Here is a 12,993-nt window from a genome sequence, read left to right as displayed (position 1 = left end):
CACGCTCAATAGTTTCCCGTGTGTATCAAGAACGGTCCACCACCCGAAGAACATCCAGCCAACTTGACATAACTGTGGGAAGCATTTGGAGTCAACATGGGCCAGCATCCCTGTGGAACGCTTTTGACACCTTGTAGAGTCCATGCTCCGACGAATTCAGGTTGTTCTGAGGGCAAAATGGGGAGGGGGGTGCAACTCAATATTAGGAAGGTGTTCCTAATGTTTGGTATACTCAGTGTACAACGTATAAATGCCTCATGAGCTTAGTTTAACTGTCATACCCCATCAGAACACAAAATATAAGCTTGTTTTACACCACTGTTTGTAAACAAAGTAAATGTAAACAACCCATGTATAGCTGGTCGGTCCCTGGATGGGAGACCAGCTGTAGCTGGAAGTAATAGAAAATAGACCTGGGGGAAAAATGTCACATGGGGAATTTATTTTTTCACAAGGGAAAACTTCACAGGTGTCCAAAAACCACGCCTGAAATTTCAACAACAACAACAATTAGATATATATACACACAAACACACAGTATTTTTTTGTAAGGGAAGAGCACTATATCTTCCATGTTGCCATATCAATAATTCTGTACAAATTAATATTTTATGAACATCAAAACTGCACCAGAAAGGCTGCTATTGTGAGGTTCAAGCAAGCCCGAGATATTTTGTGCTAACCCAAAGTAGGTTAAGCAGATTTGGTTCTCACAACATGACGCAGAACCCAGTCACTCACCATTGGGCCTGTCCCCAAGCAGTGCTAATGATCCTTCCTGCAAACAAGCTGTCAGTTTCACTCACTTCTCCCCACAAATGTAATATTTTTCACTGGAATGAAGCTGGGAATAAGCCATTATGGCTCAAACCTTAGGCACTACCCCCCCCCCCCCCCCCCTCCATCACCACCCCAAGTATGGATGTGTGAAACCAAATGTTTGAAAAAAAAATATATATATTTTTTTTAATCGACAAGAATGTTAAACACAGAGGGCCAAATTCAAATCGATGGCCACCTCCATTTCTCAGAAAAGGGACTTTACTTTTTTTGAGCAGCCCAGGTAAACATACTTCATATCTAAACGGACTCCAGTTAAGGACTCCAACTGCATGAACATTTAGCTGCACCACAGCCAATAGCACCTTACTTGATCACCGATGTGGCACACCTGAGGGGTTGGTATCACACACCAGGTAAAATAAGGGGGAAAAATGTGATTCCCAGATATAACAACTTTCCACACCTGCATCTCCACCTTATACTGCCAGGAGAATGTTGACCCATCCGGTTCATGATGAAGCCCACACACAAACAGATACAGCAGGCCAGGTAGTAAGTAACCCTTTTCCCTAAAGAGACAAACTCCACACGGACTATACCTGCACTGAACTGCCTTGGGCATTCAGTGACATCAAGAGTCACATGTACAGTAGCTTCAGTAAATCTGTATCAGAAATTATTTTGGTTCCTCAAGCAACCATACAGTAGGGTGCCATTTTCACCTTAAAGGCCCAGTGCAGTCAAAATTCAGTGTTCCCTGTGCTTTGTATCATATTGTACAACAGCTGGTGAAAATAACACTGTAAAAGTTAGAAGAAAAAAATATATATTAGTGTTATTTCCAGCTGGTTGAAGTTACAATTGAAACAGGATCGTCTAATCAGCAGGTTTAGCATGGGTGGAGTTTTGGCTTGCCTGCTGACATCACCAGGCGGAAATACGTCAACAGACCAATAACAAAGAGAGTTCCAAACCTCTCTGCCAATAACAGCTAGTTTTCAGGTTACATAGCCGTCCAATTGGGCCCTTCACTCAGACCACCTCCAGACAGTCCTAGCAAAATTATTGCTTGAGAAATCGTTTTTTTGCTAAAAAAAAGCTATTTCTGTTAATGTTTGACAATTTTAAAAGGAAAACTATTACAGTAAGGTACTTAATTGTTACCCTGAAATGATTTAACATTGAGATTCACTGTGTGCTCATAGAACAGGACAGTGGAAAGCTGAGCGAAAATGGAGGAAATCTAAACTTCCGGAGGACCTATCCTCCTTCCATTCCTTCTTCTCTACATCTGCTGCTAAAGCTGCTATCTATCACTCTAAATTCCAAGCCTCTGTCTCCAACCCTGGGAAAGTATTTTCCTCCCCTCCTCCCTCTCTTTGGAAAAAAAAGAATGATGACATGAGCTCCTCATTTACTCAGCCTATGGAGTCCACTGGTCCCACTTACACAAAACTACCCTAAAATTGTATTTGTTGCGTACACAGATTAGCAGATGTTAAAGCAGGTGCAGCGAAAAGCTTATGTTTCTAGCTCCAGCAGTGCAGTAAGTGTCTAACAGTAGAATACCAATACCCAAATAATCCCACCCCACTCCCCAAATAAAAAAAAATTCTGAACAAACAATATCAGAACGAGCAATGTCAGAGTTCAGAATATAAATATGTATAGACAGTATGGACAATATATAAGTAGGAACATATATGTACAGCAGTAGTTCAGTAGGATGAGCTATGTCGAGAATACAGTGTGTACAGTGCCTTCAGAAAGTATTTATACCCCTTGACTTATTCCACATTGTTGTTACAGCCTGAATTTTAAAAAATCCCCCTCGCCCATCTATACAAAATATCCCATAATTAAAGTGAAAACAGGTTTTTAGAAATGTTTGCAAATGTATTGAAAATTAAACACGGAAATATATACATTTACATAAGCATTCACACCCGTGTTAGTACTTTGTAGAAGCACCTTTTGCAGTGATTACGGCTATGAGTCTTTCTGGGTAAGTCTCTAAGAGCTTTCCACACCTGGATTGTGCAACATTTGCCCATTATTCTTTTCAAAATTCTTCAAGCTCTTTCAAATTGTTTGTTGATCATTGCTAGACAACCATTTAAGTCTTATCATAGATTTTCAAGTAGATTTAAGACAAAAATGTAACTTTCAGGTTATTGTCCTGCTGGAAGGTGAATTCATCTCCCAGTGTCTGGTGGAAAGCAGACTGAACCAGGTTTTCCTCTAGGATTTTGCCTGTGCTTAGCTCTATTGTGCTGTATTGGATTTGCCCCAAACATTTGTATTCAGGACAAAAAGTTAATTGCTTTGCCACTGTTTTTGCAGTATTACTTTAGTACCTTGTTACAAACAGGATGCATGTTTTGGAATATTTTTTATTCTGTACAGGCTTCCATCTTTTCATGGTGACCTCCCTGAGCGGTTTCCTTCCTCTCCGGCAACTGAGTTAAGGAATCCTGTATATTTGTAGTGACAGTGTATTGATGCACCATCCAAACTGTAATTAATAATGTCACCATACTCAAAGGGATATTCAATGTCTGTTTACACCCATCTACCAATAGGTGCCCTTCTTTGCGAGGCATTGGAAAACCTCCCTGGTCTTTGTGGTTGAATCTGTGTTTGAAATTCACTGCTTGACTGAGGGACCTTACAGATAATTGTATGTGTGGGATACAGAGAAGAGGTAGTCATTCAAAAATCATGTTAAACACTATTATTGTCCATGCAACTTATGTGACTTGTTAACCAAATTCTTACGCCTGAACTTAGTTAGGCTTGCCATAACAAAGGGGTTGAATACTTACTGATTCAAGAGATTTCAGTTTTTCTTTTTTTATTAATTTGTAAGAAATTCAAAAAACATAATTCCACTTTGTGTAGGCCAGTTACAAAACTCAATTTCATCTAAAGTCAGTCTGTAACAACAAAATGTGGAAAAATTCAAGGGGTGGGAATACTTAAGGCACTGTACATAAACTCAGCAAAAAAAGGAACCTCGTCTCACTGTCAACTGCGTTTATTTTCAGCAAACTTAACATGTGTAAATATTTGTATGAACATAAAAAGATTCAACAACATACAAACTGAACAGGTTCCACAGACATGTAACTAACAGAAATGGAATAATGGATCCCTGAACAAAGGGGAGGGGTCAAAATCAAAAGTAACAGTCAGTCAGTCAGTCCACCTCCAAATCGATCCTGCTCCAGAGTACAGGCCTTGGTGTAACGCTCATTCCTTCAACAATAAATACGAATCCGACCATCACCCCTGGTGAGACAAAACCACAACTCGTCAGTGAAGAGCACTTTTTGCCAGTCCTGTCTGGTCCAGCAATGGTGGGTTTGTGCCCATAGGCGACGTTGTTGCCGGTGATGTCTGGTGAGGACCTGCCTTACAACAGGCCTACAATCCCTCAGTCCAGCCTCTCTCAGCCTATTGCAGACAGTCTGAGCACTGATGGAGGGAAGCCTGTACTTATATATACACTCTCCATAACATTTTGGAGTACAGTATATGCAAATTGCCATCATACAAACTGAGGCAGAAGATTTTGTGAGAATTAATATTTGTGTCATCCTCAAAACTTTTGGCCAAGACTGTACAAGGTGCAGAGTAGAGTACTGTAAGCCAACTAGTAGTGATGACTGTTCAATCAATCAATCAAATGTATTTATAAAGCCCTTCTTACATCAGCTGATGTCACAAAGTGCTGTACAGTAACCCAGCCTAAACAGTTTGATGCCCTGGAGATAGAAGCTACGGGTCTTAGGGACACAGCTGAATTTCTTCTTTAGCCTCCATCACAGTGTCGGTGTGGAGGGACCATTTCAGTTCCTCAGTGATTTGCACGTTGAGGAACTGCTTTTGACTCTCTACACTGAGACCCGTCGATGTGGGTCGGGTTGTGCTCTCTCTGCTGTTTCCTGTAGTCCACAATCATCTCCCTCATTTTGTTGACATTGAGGGAGAGGTTATTTTCCTGGCACCACTCCACCAGGGCTCTCACCTCCTCCCTGTAGGCTGTCTCGTTGTTGTTGGTAGTCAGGCCTACCACTGATTGAGTTGGAGATGTGCATAGCCACGCAGTCATGGTTTAACAGGGAGTACAAGAGGGGGCTTAACACACACCCATGTGGGATCCCCATGTTGAGGATCAGCGTGGCGGAAGTGTTGTTGCCTACCTTCACCACCTGGGGTCGGCTGTCAGGAAGTCTTGGACCCAGTTGCACAGGGAGGAGTACAGACCGAGGGCCCTGAGCTTAGTGATGAGCTTGGAGGGCAATGTTCTTGTTGAAGGCTGAGCTGTAGTCGATGAACAGCATTCTCACGTAGGTATTCCTCTTGTCCAGTTGAAATAGGGCAGTGTGCAGTGCAATGGCAATGAGGCATCCGTGGATCTGTTGGGGCGATATGCAAAGTGTAGTGGGTCTTAACTAGCCTCTCAAAGCACTTCATGATGACAGAAGTCAGCGCTACTGACTCACGTCAGCCACGCCGATTGGGAGCACACAGTCCTTGTGAGCGGCAGGTGCCCACGTCGGCGGCTCAGTGTTTTTTTTCTCCCTCGAAGCGGGCAAAGGACTTGTTTAGCTTGTCCGGGAGTGAGATGTCGGTATCCGCGTTGTGTCTGGCTTTCCCTTTATCTCCGAAATAGTCTGGAGTCCCTGCCACATGCGTCTCATCACAGGAGTCTCATCCCCTCGCTCTCCAGATGAAATCCTGCGACTAGTGATTTCCAGCCGCCCGACAACCTGCCCACTCGACCCCATCCCCTCTTCAGACTATCTCTGGAGACCTTCCATCATCAACTGACCACTGGCTGCATCCCCCCTGACTTCAAGATGGCCAAAATCACTCCCTTCCTCAAGAAACAAAAACTCAAACCCTCCAATGTCAAAAATAACAACAGATCGCTATCCCTTCTTTCTTTTCTTTTCTTTCTTTTACAAAACACTTGAGCATGCTGTCTCTCTCATTATCACTCTGAGAACGATCTTCTTGAGCCTAACCAGTCAGGCTTCAAGACGGGTCACTCAACCGAGATTGCTCTCCTCTGTGTCACAGAGGCTCTCCGCTCTGCCAAAGCTGACTCTCTCAACTATTCCCAGCCTCCAAGATCTATCTGCTGCCTTAGACAACGTGAACCATCAGATCCTCCTCTCCACCCTCTCAGGGCTGGGCATCTCAAGCTCTGCACACTCCTGGATTGCATCCTACCTGGCAGTTCGATCCTACCAGGTGGCGTGGAGAGGATCTGTGTCTGCACCATGTGCTCTCATTACTGGTATCCCCCAGGGCTCGGTTCTAGGCCCTTTCCTCTATACACCAAGTCACATCCTCTCATGGTCTCTCTTATCATTGCTATGCAGATGACACTCAACTTTATCATTCCCCTCTGACACCCAGGTGGCGACACACATCTCTGCTTGGATGTCGGCCCACCACCTCAAGCTCATCTTGACAAGATGGCGCTGCTCTTCCTCTCATCACGGTCGACTACTCCAGAGCCCCCCCCCCCCCCCCCAGAGTGCAAAGAACCTAGGAAAGACCCTGGACAGTACCCTGTTGTTCTCTGCAAACATTTTTTAAATGACTCGCTCCTGCAGCTTCAAGCTCTACAACTTCTATAGAGTATGACCTTTCCTCACACAGGAAGCAGCGTAAATCCTAATCCAGGCACTCCTCATATTCCTTCTGGCCTACTGCAACTCTCTGTTGGCTGGGCTCCCTGCTTGTGTGATCAAACCCCTGCAACTTATCCAAAACTCCGCAGCCCGTCTGCTGTTCAACCTTCCCAAGATCTCCCACGTCACCCCGCTCCTCCGTACACTACACTGGCTTCCAGTCAAAGCACACATGCACTACAAGACCATGGTGCTTGCCTACAGAGCAGCAAGGGGAACTGCCCCTCCCCACCTTCAGGCTATGCTCAAACCCTACATCCCAACTCTGAGCACTCCGTTCTGCCACGCCTGGTCTCTTGGCTGTCCCACCCCTACAGCACGTCAGCTACTGCTCAGGCCAGTCAAAGCTTTTCTCTGTCCTGGCATCCCAATGGTCCCTACCCATCTTCCGAAAACTGATAAATTACTAAAATGTCAAATGCAAATGTAGATTAAAAAAAACTGCTGCATTGGGCCTTTAAAAGTCCTCAGTTCAATGCGGTCAGATCTTCACCAGTAATGCTATGCAAGAGTGTATCATCGCTGTCTAACCTTGTAAAATAAAATAAATACATTTTATTACATTTATTGAATGCAGTCACTCCCCTTAATTTATTCTGAAGATATATTGACTCTAGGTAGGACCAAGAACATTTATTCAAAATAGCTTCAGAAGTTTCCTAATTGTATGAACGAACAGGATCAATTGTCCCCCAAGCGCGGGTGACTGGTTATTTAACATATCAATTGGTTATTATATTCATATTTCATTCATCTAACACCTGTTCCACAGGTAAATCAGGCCTTGGTTAAAGATTAGGTTTCATCCATGGCTGATAAGGGCATTTAACAGCTATTTACCTTGTTTGTCCTGAGCCTAATCAAGCCTGTGAAGTTCTAATTTGTAACAGTCTTGATATATTATAAAACCTGCAGAGTTACCTCTGCTGCAGAGGATAAGTTCATTAGAGTTACCAGCCTCAGAAATTGCAGCCCAAATAAAAGCTTCACAGAGTTCAAGTAACAGACACGTCTCAACATCAACTGTTCAGAGGAGACTGCGTGAATCACGCTTTCATGGTCGAATTGCTACAAAGATACCACTCCTAAAGGACACCAAAAAGAAGAGACTTGCTTGGGCCAAGAAACACAAGCAATGGACGTTAGACCGGTGGAAATCTGTCCTTTGGTCTGATGAGTCCAAATTTTAGATTTTTGGTTCCAACAGCCGTGTCTTTGAGATGCAGAGTAGGTCAACTGATGATCTCCGCATGTGTGCTTCCCACCGTGAAGCATGGAGGAGGTGGTGTGATGGTGCTTTGCTGGTGACACTGATTCATTTAGAATTCAAGGCACACTTAACCAGCATTGCTACCACAGCATTCTGCAGCGATACGCCATCCCATGTGGTTTGCACTTAGTGTGACTATCTCTAGTTTAAATTGACCCGTTTTTTAAAATGGGGATTTGTGTATTATGCCAATTAGATTTCCGTGGGGGCGTGGACATTGACTCTAGGTTAAAGGATGGAAAGAAGCTTGAGTGACTTTGTTTATTTCCAGAGGCTACCAGTTTTACACTGGATGTATTATAAAACATTGCATTGGAGCTAATCAGATTCCCCAATGAGAGGCCCTAGAAGCATGGGAAACAATCCTACATTTGTGACTAAGTGCATTCACCCTTTGTCTTGCATATGCTGGCATGCTTGTTTAAGTTTGTTGTCCAAAAACGATAGTTATTTAAGGTCAAAATCGAACGCTGCTTTTTATGTTGTTTCACCACTGTAAAATGTGTCTTCGGTCATGGCAGTTCCATGGAAACAGAAGGTTCATAATTGTACAGTAACGTTTACTCCATCACAGTTAATTCATGTGATAATGCATATGTCCAAGATGAACAAGGTTCCATGTAGATACTATGCCTAATAGACAGTTAAGTTGCCATTCAATAGATGCTGAAAGTTGTTAAGTCTAGAATGTAACATATGATCTCTGAAATGTGTTTTTTCCCATGATCAGGCTGCAGAGGTCAGGTTGTTGAACTTGTTGTGGAAATCAGAGGGTAACCATTGGTACACTTGGTGGGATAAGGCAGGAATACCACGTGGTACCAGAGAAGTTCTATCTACTTACAATTAGTTGTGTTTAACCATGTAACTTCACACCAAACTTGAAACTGAACTGAATTTACTTCAATTAAAAAAGACCACTATCTGGAGAAAAACATGCACAGAAACATTGAGTCTGATTTTGAAGTTGACAGATAAACAAAAAATAATGAAGAATTAAAGAAATATGTAACGCTGAGTAGCTGGCAGCGGCACTACAGAGATGTAGTGTCAGGGCATTTGTGCTACTTTCAGCATTTGCCTCCAAATTAGGCCAAAGGAGTTGTGATGTCATGGAAAACCAGAATAGAATTTTACAGAGGGGTGTCCATTCCTGCAGAGGACCAGTTTCCATGGTCAGAAACAACGATTGAAATAACCAATTTCTCAGGCATTTCACACGTTCAGCACCTAGGTACACATGAATTGCACACACTCACACACACACACACACACACTATATCAAAATGAAACTAAACAATTATTATCTCCCTCAGTGGACCTTTCATTGTGTTGAGGGCAGAATATCCCTCAATGAAAGACTTCCTAATTGAGGCAATATTACTGTAATTTCCCTAACATAAACACACACTTGTCACTGTATAAGTGTACATATTTGTGAAGTGCCTTGTGTTTATTGGTGTACTGTGTGTCAGAGTATTTGATATATCACTGCACCACATTTCTCCACTTCTTTAAGCAGGACTGCAGAAATATGTGGAACTGGCCCAGAAACAAGGTACTTCCTTGGCTCTATAATGCTGAATGGACATAGCGCTGTAGCACATGCAGAACACTGAATGTAGTATAGTCCATTTGATATACTAAGCACCACACTAAGATATATCAGCAGTAACAAGCACAATCATAAAATCAGCCCTTGCTGACTGTAAATGAGGAAAATAATTTTACCCAACAATCCAGTGTGGAGCAGGTGCACTGTCGAGTGCCTGTCTGTCAAACGTCCCAATGTTCAGCCTTCCCTGTGGAGCACGGTAGCATACTATCAAACCAGTCCTCCGAGAATACTGTCCCTCCTCCGGGATTGGCTCGCTCTTCTAGAGTATTCCCACTCCGTATCTCCCGTTCAGCTCTCCTCCTGTCCCCACTTCCTCCTATGCAGCAGTAACGGCCGGTGCTCTAGTGGATGTGCTATCACTGAGAGAAACCTCTCGAGCAGCACAGTGATCGGGGGGGGGGGGGGGGGTCGTGGAAGCTGCTCTCTCTCACTGACGGAGCCTGCGAATGCAGCACCAGGGACCTCTGCCAGTTTCCAAGCTGTACGCAGTATTGACGGAGTTGCTGGGTGGATGCTAACATGGCACAAATTCTCAGTGCTCGGCTCTCTTCCCCCCCCCTTACTCTTTCACTCTCTCCCACACACGCAGACAAACACACACACACACACTCCCCCTCCTGCTTAGATCCTTTCAGCATCGCCTTCAGATGCTAAAGGCCTGACTGCCAGTTAAGCCTGTTTAAAGACTGGCTGGGCTCCCCCCTGCACTGCCTGGTCTGCCTGGGCTCCCCCCTGCACTGCCTGGTCTGCCTGCTTGCTTTGCTTGTCTGCCTGCTTGGTCAGACTGGTCTCATAAACTAGACATAACATAGTAAATGTAAATCCAGGACATTGAAATGAGCATGATGTTAAATTTTTTGAAAACTTTTCATCCCTTTTTCGTGATATCTAAATTGGTATTATAGTCTTGTCCCATTGCTGCAACTCCCATACGGACTCGGGAGAGGCAAAGGTTGAGAGCCATGCGTCCTCCGAAACATGACCGTGCCAAGCCGGACTGATTCTTGACATACTGCTCGCTTAACCTGGAAGCCAGTCGCACCAATGTGTCGGAGGTCAACTAGCAACCCTGTCAGCGTGCATGCACCCGGCCCGCCACAGGAGTAGCTAGAGCACGATCGGACAAGGACATCCCAACCGGCCAAACCCTACCTTAACCAAGACGATGCTGGGCAAATTGTGCGCCGCCTCCTGGTCACGTCCGGCTGCAACACACCCCAGGATCGAACCCGGATCTGTAGTGACACCTCACCTCATAAACCGCTGCGCCACTCGGGAGGCCCTAGCATGATATGTTGGTTGCATGTTCGAATCTCATCACGGAAAACTTTAGCATTATAGCTAATTAGCAACTACTTAGCATGTTAGCTAACCCTTCCCCTAACCGTAACCCTAACCTACAGTGGCAAGAAAAAGTATGTGAACCCTTTGGAAATAGCTGGATTTCTGCATAAATTGGTCATCAAATTTGATCTGATCCTCATCTAGGACACAACAATAGACAAACACAGTCTGCTTAAACTAATAAGACACAAACAATTATACGTCTTCATGTCTTTGTTGAACACACCGTATAAACATTTACAGCGCAGGGTGGTTAAAGTATGTGAACACTTGGATGTAATAACTGGTTGACCCTCCTTTGGCAGCAATGACCTCAACCAAATGTTTTCTGTTGTTGCGGATCAGACCTGCACAACGGTCAGAAGGAATTTTGGACCATTCCTCTTTTCAAAACTGTTTAAACTGCAATATTCTTGGGATGTCTGGTGTGAACTTCTCTCGAGGTCATGCAACAGCATCTCAATCGGGTTGAGGTCAGGACTCTGACTGGGGTACTCCAGAAGGCGTATTTTCTTCTGTTGAAGCCATTCTGCTGTTGATTTACTTCTGTGTTTTGGGTCATTGTCCTGTTGCATCACCCAACGACTGTTGAGCTTCAATTGGTGGACAGATCGCCTAACATTTTCCTGCAAAATGTCTTGATAAACATGGAAATTCATTTTTCCGTCGATGATAGCAAGCTGTCCAGGCCTTGAGGCAGCCCCAAACCATGATGCTGCCTCCACCATACTTTACAGTTGGGAGGAGGATTTAATGTTGGTGTGCTATGCCTTTTTTTCTCCACACATAGTGTTGTGTTCCTTCCAAACAACTCAACTTTAGTTACTTCTGTCAACAGACTATCTTACCAGTAGCGCTGTGGAACATCCAGGTGCACTTTTGCAAACTTCAGAAGTGCAGCAATGTTTTTTTTGGACCGCAGTGGCTTCTTCCGTGATGTACTCCCATGAACACCATTATTATTTTGTGTTTTACATATCGTAGACTCTTTAGAGATGTTAGCATGTTCCAGAGATTTCTGTAAGTCTTTAGCTGACACTCTAGGATTCTTCTTAACCTCATTGAGCATTCTGCGCTGTACACTTGCAGTCATCTTTGCAGGACGGCCACTCCTACGGAGCGTAACAACAGTGCTGAACTTTCTCCATTTATAGACAATTTGTCTTACCGTGGACTGATGAACATCAAGGCTTTTAGAGATACTTTTGTAACCCTTTCCAGCTTTATGCTAGTCTACAATTCTTAATCTTGGGTCTTCTGAGATCTCTTTTGTTCGAGGCATGGTTCACATCAGCCAATGCTTCGTGTGAATAGCAAATCAAATTTTGTGAATGTTTTTATAGTGCATGGCAGCTCTAACCAACATATCCAATCTCATCTCGTTGATTGGATTCCAGGTTAGCTGACTCCTGACTCCAATTAGCTTTTGGAGAAGTCATTAGCCTAGGGGTTCACATACAGTTGAAGTCGGAATTTGCATACACTTAGGTTGGAGTCATTAAAACTCGTTTTTCAACCACTCCACACATTTCTTATTAACTTCTCTGGGATATTTGGGATGCTAACGTCCCACTTGGCCAAAAGCCAGTAAAAATGCAGAGCGCCAAATTCAAATAAATTACTATAAAAATCTAACTTTCATGAAATCACACATGAAAGACACCAAATTAAAGCTACACTTGTTGTGAATCCAGCCAACGTGTCTGATTTCAAAAAGGATTTACGGCGAAAGCACACCAAACGATTATGTTAGGTCAGTACATAGCCACAGAAAAACACAACCATTTTTCCAGCCAAAGAGAGGAGTAACAAAAAGCAGAAATAGAGATAAAATGAATCACTAACCTTTGATGATCTTCATCAGATGACACTCATAGGACATCATGTTACACAATACATGTATGTTTTGTTCGATAATGTTTATATTTATATCCAAAAATCTCAGTTTACATTGGCGCCATGTTCAGAAATGCCTCCAAAATATCCGGAGAAATTGCAGAGAGCCACATCAAATAACAGAAATACTCATCATAAACTTTGATGAAAGATACATGTTTTACATAGAATTAAAGATACACTTGTTCTTAATGCAACCGCTGTGTCAGATTTTTTTTAAACTTTACGGAAAAAGCAAACCATGCAATAATCTGAGACGGCGCTCAGATAGAAACAACATTTCTCCGCCATGTTGGAGTCAACAGAAATACGAAATTACATCATAAATATTCCGTTACCTTTGATGATCTTCATCAGAATGCACTCCCAGGAAT

At 43.4% G+C, this 12,993-nt stretch overlaps 1 protein-coding gene across 4 annotated transcripts in view; it reads right to left on the bottom strand.

Moving 5' to 3' along the window:
• LOC139545706 (apoptosis-inducing factor 3) overlaps positions 1-9,949 on the bottom strand; it is a 32,290-nt gene extending 22,341 nt beyond the window's left edge. Inside the window, exon 1 of one of the 4 annotated variants that reach the window (XM_071353756.1) lies at positions 9,493-9,949. The gene's annotated coding sequence lies outside the window, so the exon portion shown is untranslated. The remainder of the gene's footprint in view (positions 1-9,492) is intronic. The other 3 variants (XM_071353757.1, XM_071353759.1, XM_071353760.1) reach the window with 3 other exon arrangements.
• Positions 9,950-12,993: the final 3,044 nt, after the last annotated feature.

Source organism: Salvelinus alpinus, chromosome 19 (assembly GCF_045679555.1).
Source record: "Salvelinus alpinus chromosome 19, SLU_Salpinus.1, whole genome shotgun sequence".
Lineage (NCBI taxonomy): Eukaryota > Metazoa > Chordata > Actinopteri > Salmoniformes > Salmonidae > Salvelinus > Salvelinus alpinus.
The sequence above is the reverse complement of the archived record's forward strand: the minus strand, read 5'-3'. Positions and strand labels throughout refer to the sequence as shown.